The following is a 14,978-nucleotide window of genomic DNA, read 5'->3' as shown; positions in this document are numbered from 1 at the left end:
CTGTGGCGAGGACCAGTCTCATCTGGCCAGTGGGTAAGGAGATCACTGCCTGCCGGGGTCTGTGCAATGCAGCAGCTCTTTGGAACAGGAAGATAAGCAAAGCAAACTACTCCCTTTATGTAGATGGTGCTCAAAAGAAAAGACTGTGTGTCATTTCGGGTGGAGTCACAGAGCCTTAACAGTGGTTTGATACTGGATTTTGAAAGCTCTTCAAGTATATATTTACATTGAAAACTATAATAACGAACAGTCATTTAGCATCGAACTTTCCTAAAAGTGATTATTGAAGGGAAAACTGCATAGTATGACACAACTCTACTAAAACCAAACTACATAATTATCTCTTGACCCCTTTCACTAAAGAAACCATGTGTCTCACAGACTGAAGTTCGAAAGAGCACCATGCTAAAAGGTACTGCCCTTTCTTTCCAGCACAGTGGAGGAAGAGGCAGCAATTCAACTGGGCAGGATAAAAATGCTGGACAGTTTTCTGGCTCCTTTGAAGTCAAGTCTTGACAGCATGACTTCATTAGTTTTATTCAAGCATCATCTGTTCCCTAAATGACACATGGATTTCAATTCAAATATAAGCAAAGAAATATAATCCAAAGACAAACATAACTTGTTTGGTGATTATGCACTGTTTATAAATATTCACACCCTGGCTCTCCTCCAGGGCAAACACGAAGACCATGGAGAGCTGACTGTACGAATCACGATTATCAATTCTGATCAAGTAATTAATCTACTCGGGGACTCAAATTCCTTATGTTAAAAAAGGTGGGGAAGGAACATTAAGTTTAGTATTAGACTGGCCTCTTCTGAAAAGTTCCATCAGGTTAAGTTACATGATTTTAAAGAATTAATATCTCAGAGATATCTCAGATGTCAAAATGAATCAGCAGACCAAACCTTGGCCATTGTGGCTATTCCAATAGCTAAACGTGGGTTGGTTCCATTTTCTCCATGCCCCAGCTGCTAGTATAGTTTATCTTCTGATAGAACTACTGAGGTATTTTCATAAATGATCTCATTGACTTCAGTGTAATGCCCCAATCTGTTCTCTACACTTGCATTTTACAAAGTGTATTCTGGGAACCCTAATCCTATGAGATATTTGGTGAAGAGAAAAACAAAAGTTTCCATAGTGAAATAAGTGGGGAAAGTTGCTTATCCCCTCTCTTGGAGAAACAAAACAGAGATGAGCAAGTTAAAGATTTTGAGAAATTTAAGTATACGATTAAGTATGTTTAAATAGTTTAAATATGCTTCACTTACCATTTCCCCACATTTATTTGACCAGAAATCACTTTGAGTCAGAATTCTTAATACACCAATGTTCCTGGGAAGATTCTTTGCAAAATATTGGTCTACATTTTTGTTTGTGATCATTCTAAGATAAAAATACAGTCTGTGCTATATATAATTGTGCTTAAATGTTGCATTGGTTATCCACTTCGCATAGGGGCAAGTTCAAAACTACCCAGCAGGGATACAAGACTCTTCCCTGGGTACTTCTTGATCTCATTTCCAAACACTCCCTGACATACTTTGCCTGTTTTCAAAGTCTGCTCTGCCCTCTAATACCTCCTGTGCTGTGCTCTTTGCCTGGACTCCCCTTCCCTTCATATCCTGATGGAAAATTCCTATCCAGCTGTTAGTTCCAGCTCAAGCATGGCCTCCCTGTGGAGGATTTCCTCGGCCACCACCCCAACCTTTCCCATAATCAGCAAGCTTCCTGTGCTTGTTCTTCCAGCCTTCTGGGACACCCCTTGTAGGAGTTTCTACGTGTATAGATGGTTCGCGTTGCAGTTGTTTTTTGTGCCTGTCTTTTCCACTGTGATTCAGACTTCTCAACAGCAGGAGTATTTGCATAAGTATCCTTTAAAAGTGGGTTAAAGTAAGACTTTAGTAAAGTTTCTAAAAAGAACAAATTAATATATGAGGAAATTTTTCAAATACATAGTTGTAATGTAATGGAATTTCCAAACGAGTTAGATCGAATTCTCCTTGGGAAGGAGAATGTAGAAACTATCTTTATTTTTATTTGGGGGCTATTGGATTTACTTCCTGCTTTAGGGCTGTAATTTGTATTCTTGTAAGCTGATTCTATCTAGGCAAATTTATGAAAATTTGATGTGAGTTGGAAAAAACCTCAGAGATCTCCCAGTGCAGTTATTCAGACATGTAAACAATCGCAGCAACTCTGAAAAGTCTGTTATAGCCTTTGCACTGGGTATATGGGGAGCCCAGAAGATCAGGATATAGCTATTTGTTGCGGAATGTAGGCGGAATGGTGGCCAGGACAACATCTAATAGACTGTGATATTAAGCATAACCGCAGGGAGTATTTAATTCATCATGCTTAGAAACAAATGCAAAAGCTGAAGAGGGATTTTCATTTTATGATAATGCTGGAATGCAGTGTTGAGAATAAGATCAGCGTTTCCATTACTACAGAATACTCAGTAAAGCTAAAGCCAAAGCTAAAATGTAACTCTGCTGCAGCAAAATAGACTGTCTCTGCTCAATACCCTTGTTTATCTTCCTGTATCAAAGTGATAAATGAATTTCTAACTACCTTTGAGATTTCATAACTCTCAGAAGCAATGCTTTTCTATTTTAAGATGATTTCAAAGAAAAATCAAATATTCCAAAAACCATGTAGGCAGTGCTTAGAATTTGTAGGCAAACAAATGAATCTCTTTACAATTAATTATAAAAGAGAAAAAAAAGCTCACCTTCTTCCTGTTCTTCCTCCAATGTTTTTTTTTTTTTTTTTTGCTTCAGAAAACTGGACATGGTTCAGTAAAGATACCCCCTTACAGAAACATTTCCCAGTGATGACAGTGTTTGATAGGCTGTGATTCAAGCCCTCCTGATTGGTGAAATATGCTGCTTTTAGACTGAAAAATGATGTTACTATATCATGTCGCTAGTCAGCCATGCACTTTGAGTCCCTTCCTGCATGGAAAAGGGTTATACCAAGCCATCTGCTCAGATGCTTTCAGGAAAAGCAAGACTCATTAATTTTTCTCTTTAACAAGAATGCATTGAGCTCTGCTTTGTGTTCGGCATTGCACTAGAATACAGTGATGAATGAAGATTGTTCCTGACATCATAGTGGGGGAAAGGAAAAAATCGTTTTTGCAATGCAATGTTATGATGTTATTCCAGGAGTGAGGATAAGATGTTATGGGAGTACACAGTGGAACCTCTAATCTAGCCCTGGGAAGCATTCAGATGGGGAACATTCTTTAAGGCAACACAGATCAGAATAGCTCACTGACTATCTGTGTTAGATGTCCAGTTTGTGGCTGGGTCACATAGTCCTTCTCTATCAGCCTGTTCAGCAGCTTGACCTTATTAGAATGATGCTAAACTGACTCCGCTGTGGGATGTTGCTTCGTACTCTTCATAGCAATATACAGTTAGAGTTACATCTGCTTATGAAACTAGGGAGTTTTTGTTTCTTTCTTATCAAAAGAAATCTGTGTTTTAGCACATTTTATGAGAAACAAAGAGGAATAAGGAAGCTTTGGAGTGATGGATGTGTTCATTATCTTAATTATGTGATGGTTTCACAGGTGTATACATATGTCAAAACTTATCAAATTGTACACTTTACATGTGTGCACTTTATTGTGTGTTGGGTACACTTCGAAAATCTTGAAAATAATATGTTAGGTACACCACTGCTAAACAAATCTAAGAGATCACTGATATTTTAATAAACAATTTCTACTAATCAGGGACTTAAATTCACTGGATTTCATGTCTCTCAGGTCTGTCTTCTATTTCCAAATGCATCAAGGGCTGCACTAGATTAGAGTCCAGAACTCATCTACACAGAGAGAAAGGCTCTGCTCACTGGCGCCCCTGCAGGGGAGGAGGTATTACTTTGGGTAGAGGCGGCAGTTGATAAGTAGTGAACTGTAGCTAATTCCTTGGAAAATTTTCAGAACTGGAAGCCAACACAAAATAATTTGGAGCTTGTTTCTAGCTGGCATCAATTTGCAGCAAAATATCAGGGCTAAAGGCCAGGAATGGAAAGATGGGTAGTTTGGAATAATGGTGCTAGAGACTGACTACAGGAGGCTAGTTCAACAGGGGCTTGCTTTCTTGATCATTTATAGACATCAATGCAGCACAAGGAAATAAATTAATGTGGGATGAAGGGATGCGTATGGGTGCAGGTTAAGACTTCCCCATATCCTTTCCAATCCTCAGAGACCAGATGACTCAAAGATTAGGTGGAAAAAAAGGAAACAAATGAGTCACTACAGACGTTCCTGTAACTTTCCATTCTTATTGCCAGAATTGTCCCTTAATGCCTCAATGGCTCTAGCTTAATAAAACAGGAAGTTCTGATGCCATTAGGGGACTTTTGTGTGCGTAATGATAGGGTACTTCATGTCTCTGAGGCAGCAGGGGAGGAGGGGCCTCCCTGACACTTGGTACAATGTTTCTCCTTCCCCCTACTTTCCTACCCAGGTCAAGAAATCCCCTGCATACCTTGTAGCTGGCACTTCACTTTCCTGTTAGACAGGGTATACAGCTCACCTGGCCTGGCTCAGACCAGGCAAGGGTCAACTCAACCCCTCTGCTCACCCCTTTCAGAAGTTCTTATCACTCTGGGTATAAATGCCTATTCTCTCATCTACATTCTCCATGAAGTATGTGCTTGTTCAGAGGAGGGAGCAAGTCTACTCTGCACACTGTTGTGTCCCTAACACAGGGATAGGTATGCAGTAGGTGCTCAATAAATATTGCTAAATGGATGGATGGACGGGTGGGTAAAATCTTTCTTATATGTACTTTGCTGTAGTTCCAAACATGTGGATTGACTTATCTATGTTTCACCAACATTACAGTTGGTAGTCCATAGCAATCAAAAACAATGAATGGAACTAAACAACTCAGTTGGCAAAAATAGTTGTCTTCATCCCATTGAGATTTATAAATGATCCCCAGATAAGATCTCAGCAGTTAAAGGGACTCCAAAGCAGGGAAATCAGTAGTCACTTTACACATTCAGAAATGCCACTCAGGAAGACGTATCACTTCCTTCCCTTGACATTGGAAAAGCTCCTAAACCACCCTTAGTAATTTTAGTCAATGAAATTCAATCTCATCTAAACACAGAAAGGTTTTAAATTATGGGCTAGTTTTAAATTATAAATAGAACACTTGAAAGTTTCAGGGTAACTGGAATTCTTTCAGAGACGTGTCTCTCCTTAAGGTACATTGGTTTATTGCCTCAAATTAATAGAGGTTATGCATCAAACAATGGGCAAAGTATTTTGGGGGCAATCAGTGTAGCTTAGTGGAAGACATTGCTACATCAGAGGTATTCTGCACTCACCTGCCTAATTCTGTGCTTTTAAGAATGTTCTCCAGGCCCTTCCGAACCCCCTTCCCAACCATGCCCCTCCCCATGGGGTAAAAACTCATCTCTTATAACTCGGCTCAAGAATCACTTTCTCTAAGAAGCCTTTCCAGACACTGACCCTGCTTTTACCCAACCTGCCCTTACAACTGAACTCTCTTCTTTGTGCTTCTGCTTTTTCTTGTCCAGATGTCAGTTATAGCAGCTGTAACATACACATCCCTTTACCAGACCATAAACCAGGCTCTTAAGTGTGGGAATATTGTTTTATTCAATATTATATTGTCAGCAAAAATGACTATAGTCCTCCCTTTCCAGCAGTCAGTAATGTATTTTTTTTTCTTTTTGAACTATTTTTAAATTCTAAATACTTTTATTTTGAAATAATTTTAGATTTAAAGAAAGTTGCAAAACCAGTACAGATAGTTTCTGTGTTTCTGTGTTCCATTCATCCAGCTTCTCCTGATGTTCACATCTTCCATAACTATGGTACCATTCCCAATATTAAGAAATTAACATCGGCACAATACCGTTAAGTACAGATTTTATTTGCATTTCACCAGTTTCCATTGAAAAACTTTGTCCTTTTTCTTTTCCAGAATCCAGTGTAGTGTACCAAATTGCATTTACTTGTCTCCTCCAAACTGTGATAATTCCTCTGTCTTTCCTATTTCACTATTCTCATGAGAATAGTGAGGAAGAGCAAGGTTTGGTGAAAATGTCAGGAATGCAGTACATGCAGGATATGGGTGTTAATTAGACATCCAAGTAGAGATGGGAAGTAAGAAGCTGGACATTTAAGTCTGAAGTTCAGGAGGAGGTTTGTACTAAATATATAAATCTGGGAGGTATCACTACTTACAGGATCTTTAGAGCCCTGAGAATAGATCAAGTCGCCAGTGCAGGGGGCACAGGTGGAGAGGAGCACAAGGTCAAGGACCAAGCTGGATGGCACCGAGGTCAGAGGTCAGGGAGCTGGGGCAAAGCCAGCAAAGATGGATGAAAAGGGACAGCCAGAGTGGAATGAGGAGTGTGCATGTTCCTTCAGTGGTAGTCAGGGAAGGCAGTTTTCTACTGTTTAGGAAAAAAACTCTTTTTTTTTCCCTTCTTTTACTTTCTACTACTCAAATTCTCAGACACTTCTAACACCAGATGTGCGGGTTTTCCACACCACATAGTCCTGACACTGACTGCCTAGAGTTAGCATTGACCCCATAAGTTAAGGGCTCAGTCCCACAGACTGCCCCTACTTCAGACACCAATCGCATATAGTAAGTCCCCCAGTTACCAACTTCTGCCTGACTTGGTTTCCATGACCTCTTCCTTGGGATCAATCATTTGCTAGAACAGTTCACAGAACTCAAGGAAGCACTTGTGTTTACCAGCTTATGACATAATAAAGGATATGATAAAGGATACAGATGAACCCTCAGATGGAAAGATGCATAGGGCAAGGCCTGGGAGGGTCCCAAATACAGAAGTTTCTATCCCCCTGGAGACAGAGGGTGTCCCTTCTGGCATGAAGATGTATTCACCCACCTAGAAGCTCTCAGAACACTTTACTTTTGGGGTTTTTATGGAAGCTTCATTATGTAGGCAGAATTGATTATTAACTCCATTTCCAACTCCTCTCCCCTCTCCAGGGAATGGGAGGTGGGGCTGAACTTGCCAAGCTTCTAATCATGGTTTGGTCCTTCTGGTGACCGTCCCTATCCAGGAGCTTATCGAGTTGCTTCATTAGAACAAAAGATACTCCTATCACACAGGAAATTCCAAAGGATTTAGGAGTTCTGTGTCACATGCTCCTTAGGAAATCACAAAGGTTTTAGGAGCTCTGTGTCAGGAACAAGGGCAGAAATCGCCATATGTTTTTTCTATTATTTCACGACCACTTATGGAAAAAACACTGGTCTATTTCCTTAATGTAGCACAGCCTCCATCCCCTTGCATGAAATAGAAAGGATGTCTGTGGGCTTTAGTCCAAAGGTATCAGTGAGCGTATCAGTGGCATCACTTACCATGGCACAGGAAGAATCATGATTGATAAAGAATGAGGGAAAAAGTTCTTATTTTGTAAAAATGTATCTGTTAACCTCTTACAATAGAGAAGAAAGACAAAATGGTTGTGTGTTTCTACTTTGAGTGGTTTGGGTTGCGGATCTGTCCCCAACGAGTGTTCCTTACTCCTATTAGTCCACATAGACTGGAATTGCAGAATGGGGTCTTCTCACACCAGAGCATCTCAGACGACCAAGGGGCTGTCCTGGAGGATGATTCTGGGTCAAGGCTGCTTCTGGGTTCCCTGCTTCACTGCTGGTACTTCTCAGGAGACCCTGATGGCACTAACACCTGACCTCTTTTCACCTTCAGTCTTCAATCTGTTACTTCAGTCTCCCTAGATGTGCCAAAAACAGAGATGTCCAGTTATACCAACGAGTTTATACCAAAAAGTTTACCCCTCAACTAAATCAAGAGAAAGAGAGAAAGAGAGGAAAAAGGAAAAACAAAACCCTGATGAGGTCAAAATTTAAAGCTGCAGAATCAGAAAAGCTTACCATAAAGCATACAGTGAATTCAAAGCATCCCAGCCAAAGGCAGAATGTGTATGTCTCCAGAAGGAACTCACCCTACAGAGCAGCTTGGTATTTGGCAGTGGCAAATCCACACCTGCTAGAAGCAACAGGGAACCCGAGTTCAGGAGCACAGCCTTCTCTTACTCGGAGCAAAAGGAAGAGCTTGCAAAGAATACACAGTATCTGCCAACTACACATTTGCATCAAAACTCTTTAAAATCAACTAGGAAAGCAAACAAATGTTTCTGCATCTGGAAGAACAAAGGGTGTAGTCTTGTAGGGAAATATTTTATTTGCATGAATATACAAACCCTGTAGTAAATTCTTTGTTCAAACCTCTGTGGAGAACTACTAAGCAAATAGACAGAAGCAAAATAGGAAGTGAAACGCTTCGGTTGCATCCGTTCTTTGAAGAATATGTTAATTTCTTAGATATTGGGCAAAAGTTCAGAAGGCTTCTAGAAGAAACAACGTAGTACCTCGGAGGTTGTCTTCCTGGGATCAGAAGCTGGGTGAAGTCATTGATCTTAGGCCACCAGGGGCTGGCAGCATCACCCCACAGGCGCTGCCTCTCATAGTTGGGAGAGGCGTCCACCCACCCACTGCTACCAGTGCTTTTATGGTCTTTCTGAGACTCAAGCCTTCCTCACTCTTTAATTTTTTTTTTTATGGACGTATAGTTGACTTACAATGTTGTGTTAGTTTCTGGTGTACTGCATAGTAGTTTAGTTATACATATCTATCTATCTATTTATACATATATTCTTTTTCAAATTATTTTTCATTATAAGGAGCTACATTCAATATCTTGTAAGAGATATTTTTTAAACGATAGGCAGAGAGTTCCTCAAGAATAATTTGTTTCTAGTCTTATTTGTTTCCTAGAAGTGCCACTTAATAATTGTGTGATTTTACACAAGCCATAACCTTTCTCTCGGCCTTGGTTTCCTCAACTTTAAATTGGCAATAATTACACATGCGCTAAGAGAAAGAATGAGGATACTGTGAACTCCAGCATGTGAAAGAGCCTAGCAGAGAGCCTGGAATATACAGATACTTTGTAAATCTTTGTTTTGTAAAGCAGTAAGAATGCATAAATATTTAAAAGAGACTAACTATTTCCCAAGTGAGGAATAACTGTGATCCACTAATACACATGATCAATTGGGAGCACTGTTTTAAAATGAGATCAATGATATCTTGAAAACAAAATCCAGAACAAGATGCTCCATAGGTAACTAATGCATTTTAATATTTATGGAAAGCAGACACCACCAGTTTTGCTACTTCTGTTTCCAGATTTCACAGAAATGCAAATTATGTAATTTATCTTTTAAGTTCAAGGCCAGTCTAGCCATTTCTTCCTCCTATGATCTGGAATGACAAAATTGTTCAGACTCAGATGAACAGGACTGGTTGCTTTTTTGGCAAGACAATTCAGTGCCAGTTATGCATTTCATATTTAGTGTTTATTGTTATTTCAAAATCTGATTTAGAGAACATAAAAAATATTGAACAGAATGCATTTTTAATAAACCTCGAGACTCTTGAGAAACTTTCATAACAAAATTAACGCAGCCTATGGGACAGAAAGTTGGCACCAAATGAACTCATGACTGAAAGTGTGTTTGTATGTTATTGTTTGTGTTTATTTTTAGACAAATAGAGCTGCTAATATTGACTTCCACTCAACAAATTCAATGTTTCCATTTCCTATAATTCATTCAGTGGCACTAAGAGTTGCCACTTGTAAAACAATCATTATATGTCAGACTTTATGTAATTTATGTCATTTGATCCTCACCACAAACTTATGAGTACTTTTTATTATCTAGTTTGACATGCAAAATCATGTCTCATAGCTTGTGGCTCCTGGGATCAGTTCAAGTAGAAGAGTGGGAGACAACATAGTAACAAGACATTGCGTAGGATAAGCATAAATTTGTTAAAGTTTGAGCATTATTTTAGTTTTTTTCTTAAGTAAAAAATAGAAAGTTTTCCCCTGAGAAAAATTTTGATAAGGAGTATATTTGAAAAATTAGACTTTAGGACTTCTGCTTCCATCCATGAAGGGTTAACTGTTATGGACTTGGCTCTTCCACCACCACAGTTGGAAAATTAAGCAAAGTATAGAAAATAATTACTTTCAAACCTTGAACAATAGGCAATGTGATTCCAACACAAGGGAGGTAAATGAGATGAGCCCTATAATTGTTCCAATCAGGAGGCAGTTTCAAGGTGTAATACAAGAAGGAGGACCCAAACAAAGCCCAGAGTTTTACTAAGTTGAGAAGACAGACATCAGAATTCAGGCAGTTAACATTGGAAGGGAAGGGAAGAAAACCAGAGGGAACAGATAATAGAGAGAGTCAGGGACAGAGATATAAAGAGGGAAGGAAATAAGAGTACTGAGAAGCTTCAGCAGAACTTCTTTTGCTGAGTATCAACGAGTTCATGTAAAGGTCGAAGTTCTGTGAGGCTGGGGAAGAAAGCAGTAGACAGAATAACTCCCAGAGTTCACATAGGATCCTCAATACTTGAGCATCAGGTAGAATGTTCAGGAAGATGTTGCTTCAGTAATTGGGCTAAATGAGGCCTGGACTAAAGGTTGCTCTAGACCTGCTTTAGCCAAACTTAAAAGCAAGTGTTGAAAGAACCAAACTAATTTCAAAGAAATTAACTACATGCCAGACAAATTCCCGCAATATAAAATTTTCAATATCTGGCAATCAGTAAAAAATTAGCAGGAAAGTAGAAAAGCAGAAAAATATGACCCATAATCAATTAAAAGAAACAGACCTAGAAATGGCAAAGACGATGTTATCACAAAGGCCTTAAAATAGCTATTATAAATATGCTCCATATGCTCAAAGTGTAGAAGGAAACATGAACATGTTGAGAGGAGAAATGGAAGACAGATTAAGAAAAAAGAACTGAATAGAACTTCTAGATATGAAAAATACAATATCTAAAATGAAAAAAAAATCACCGGATGGGCTTAAGCGTAGATTAGACATTGTAGAAGATCGATGAATTTGAATACATAGCAATAGAAATTGTTCAAAATTAAACACAAAAAGATAAAAAGATTGGAAAACATAAATGAACAGAGCATCAGTGACCCTTTGGGACCACAGTAAGAAGACTAACATGTGAGACTTGAGTCCCAAGAAGGGTGAGGGGTGTATTTGACAAATTAGATACAGAGGGGATTTATTGGCCCATAAAATTAGGAGATGTAGTTTCAGTGCTGCTACCTTTAAGTGCTCAAAAATGTCAGTAATATGGCTGTTTCTTCTCTTATTTGTGCTTTCTCTTGAATTTTGACTTCATTCTGTAAGTAGGCCCTCTCCATGAGATTCTGATTGGCCCAAGGTGAGCCAAGTGCCTACTTGAACGAGTTCTTGTTGTCAGAGAGTGAAGAATTCTGACTGACACATCCTGGATCAGGTACCATCCTGTGCAGGACAGGCTGTGGGACCATGAAAATGGAGAGCGGAAGTTTCTTCAAAAGTTACAAGGGTGCTAAGTGAATAAAAATAGCAGATGTTCTTAATACCATCCTTTAGATTCAGCCCATCCAAGAATGACTTTTTATTACACTGTTTCCCACTGAACTTGGCAATTCATTTCCTAATGCTTTGTGACATTGTGTGTGTCATTGTGTTGAATCTGTCATTGAGCTCTTATAAACGTTTCCCTCCAGCTAGATATTAAGTGCCTTGAGAGCAGTGACCATGTCTCATATATTTTTAATCTCTCCCAGTGGCTTGCAGAGTGTCTCTCAAATGACAGCAGAATGAATGTTTGTTTTGATGAATTTGTTGCAGGGACTAGTCAAATGCTCCCATTAAGCTGAGGAGAAATTAGATTGAATAAATACCCTCAGCCTGTGCCATCACGAAAGAAGAGTGAAGTGTTCATTAAAACCTAATTGGTAAGCAATTTGCAAATGAGAAGCTTGTTTCTTTCTTTTTCTCTCTCTCTCTTGTCAGCATCACCAAAGCCTTGATGAAAATGCCTAGAGCAAAGAGGTAGATTCTTACATTTCCATTTGACATTTCTTGCTGCCCAGAATCTTTGGGCTCAGACAGAGCATGTGGATGCTTATGTGATGGGATTTGATGGATACTTCAAGTTCCTCTTGCTCTAATATGTCCCTCTGGGTGTCCTGAAAATCCCTTAATTCAAAGTCAGTTATTGTCAATTAAGATACCGTGGGTCCTCCAGACTCCTTTAAAAATGCAAACACGAAGAAGGGGGAACATTATTACTCATTAGCATCTTTGCCTGATTTGTTTCTCCAAAGTAGCTTTGGCCGCCTAACAGGGCCCTGAGGAAATGGGGGAAGGTCCAGGACGGGCTCGGGGAAGTGATGGGAGGAGGGCATGTGGATGATGGGCTAGTTTTGGGGGATGGCAGAACCCCAGTGCCCTGGAGAGCATATTAGACATCTGGGGGGACATAGATTTAAAAGGGACATGAAAGGTAACTGGGAAGGTGCCCCTATTACCTCTCTTGTGGTGACAAATACCCTTTTCATCTCACTACAGGTATGATGGGGGAAAGAAAACTAAAACAAAGCAAACACAGAAGCACAGGGACAAATGTGGGCTTAGTTCCTTGAGTCTAAGACGTTATTATCCAGTCACAGATGACTGCAGGCCCCATGTCCTTGGCCTCCGCTTGTCTTGAGTACAGAGCCCAGACACTCTTCTTCCTACTCACTTATGTCAACCTTCATCCCTTATAGTCTTAGGAGCTGAAGGCAGTCTCAGTTTCATTGGCCAAGATAGATACCTGGCTTACTCAGTTCCCTCCTCTTGAGAGAAAGGGAGTGGAAATTACCTTATCCATTGCAAGACCCATCTCAATTTCAGAGACGTTTAGCTGGAGAGAAGTAAATCGTAGAGATAAGAAAACACAGTAATAAGTCACAGTTAGGAGGAAGTGACTGGTGGCCCTTACTGGGCAGATAAACACCTTCTGGAACCAAGAACTCTCACATATTCGCCGATAAGTCAGGCACACAGCATCTCCCCTACCTCCCAAGTGGAACAGACAGTTCACTCACTTGAAACAAAGCACCCACTACACACTGTGCTTGGATCACACAGGTTCTGGGACCCAGAGGCTCATGCTTTCTGGGCCCAGTGCAGAGCCTCCAAATCAAAGCTTTCATCAGTAAACTTCAAAGCTGGGACCTGGGAGCATTTAAAGACAGGCAATACCTCCCTGACATGGCGATTAGGTTAACCTACCAAGAGGAGGCACCAAGGCCCCTCCGGCAGAGTCTCCGTTCCTCTGGGCTTGCTCCCTGCCAGACGAGGAATATTCATTTGGTGTTACCAAGTGATCCCGTTCCGTCTTAATCATGGATCTAGGGACCTTGCCGACTGCGTTCCTCATGATTCCTACAGTGTCTTTTGCCCTCATTGTAAATAGCTTTCAGAAACCTGAAATGAAATTGCATCTACTTTTCCACTCCCTTCATCAGTCTGAGTCAGCTTCACTTGGAATCAGTAGTGCCTTCTGGCCCTTTTAAAGAATCATTACTTTCACGGGGGGAGATAAATGATCACTCGGCGGGATGCTGTGGAATGTAAGGGGCCTGGGCAGGAAGGCAAGAGTGAGACCGCTGTCCCCACGCTCCTCAATGAGCTCACATCCGCCATTCCATTCAGTTATAAAAATGTGCACCAGCTCAGTCGCCTTAGATTAAAATGCTTGCGTATAATTTCCTCACACATTTTAATTTGGTTAGTACCGGGCCTCGGGAAGGGCCCATCCCTTTCCCAGCTCTGTAATAGCTTCACTCTCTAAATTATTTTCTCCCTTGTGTGTTGGCCTCACAGAATTTCAGCTCAGAACAGAGGGAAGGAAATCACCAAGGTAACCGTGGCTGCCTAGGCTGCAGTTTTACTTTGTTTTTTCAAATAAAAATAACAAGCAGATAGGCTGTTTTCTCTTAATGTCTCTAATAGGTTAAAAGTGTCCAAAACTCTGCTTTTTCTTAAGCCAATAGGAAGTTTAATCTCAGCTACAAGGGAGGAGGCATCATTTGGGTGTGAATGACCAGGGAGGAACTGACCCTCAGCAGTGTGACCTTACAGCCCTTTAGCTCTTGTGTCCCCTCAGGTTCTCAGCATCTTTCTGTCTCTACCTGTTCTGGGCCCAGTTTCCCTGAGCCCACGTCCTCACCTTGCCTCTGCCTTCCAAACTTCTATCCAGATGGACCTGTCTGATGGATGGCCCATTCTTTCAGTGCCTTGCTTCCTGCTTTTCAACTATACTCTTAGGTAACCTCTGAAGATAGCTTATATTATCTTGGAGAAGGAAGCAATGCCATTAATGGAACTTGAAGAAACTACTAAGAATGTATAGGCTGGTGTGTGGCAAGACTGCAGAACTGATGATAAGAACTAGAATAGAATTGGGATATTGCTGACTGGCTGTATAAGTCTGAACAAGTGAATTAACGAGGCTGGGCCTCAGTCTATTCATCTTCATAATGGGGTTATTATTTTATATTTCATAGGGATGCTGTAAAGTTTTGTACACTGCCTATTTTTAGGACTTCATACAAAGTTACCTACTTTATGTTGACATTGGAGACATGCTATTTATCTGGCTTCATAACCTTATACCAGCTTGGTTTTCTAAAAAATTGTTTTGAATGCCATAGCAGATTTGAAAATGTTTGAAATGATAAAATATCATAAAATTGTAAGTTAATGCAAAATCCTCTCAGGTTAAAACGAGATTAAATTATTATTAGTATTGTCATTATTTCATTAATTATCAAGACAAATACCTAGAAGTCATTTTTGAATCCTCTCCTTATTTCACTGAGTCCCTTTAACTCTAATTCAGAATGCATCCCCTAGGTATTGGCATCTTTCATCTCCGCTGCTGTCACCCCAGGCTAAGCCGCCCCAACAGCCCTTCGTACGTCTCTCTCCGGGTACTCTAGACCAGTGCTGCTGTGCAGACCGCATTCAGAGAGGGCATTTCTG

At 40.3% G+C, this 14,978-nt stretch overlaps 1 long non-coding RNA gene across 5 annotated transcripts in view; it reads left to right on the top strand.

Annotated features, from left to right (window-relative positions):
- The first annotated feature begins 1,775 nt into the window (after positions 1–1,775).
- LOC116668564 overlaps positions 1,776–14,978 on the top strand; it is a 211,401-nt gene continuing 198,198 nt past the window's right edge. For 2 of the 5 annotated variants that reach the window (XR_004325707.1, XR_004325708.1), the window contains exon 1: positions 1,776–1,890. This is a non-coding gene — a long non-coding RNA (uncharacterized LOC116668564). Of the gene's footprint in view, positions 1,901–14,978 lie in introns of all 5 variants that reach the window. The other 3 variants (XR_004325710.1, XR_004325711.1, XR_004325709.1) reach the window with 2 other exon arrangements.

The sequence above is a fragment of the Camelus ferus genome, chromosome 14 (assembly GCF_009834535.1).
Source record: "Camelus ferus isolate YT-003-E chromosome 14, BCGSAC_Cfer_1.0, whole genome shotgun sequence".
NCBI classification, from domain to species: domain Eukaryota; kingdom Metazoa; phylum Chordata; class Mammalia; order Artiodactyla; family Camelidae; genus Camelus; species Camelus ferus.
Note: the sequence above shows the minus strand (reverse complement) of the source record. Positions and strands in the feature narration are given on the sequence as shown.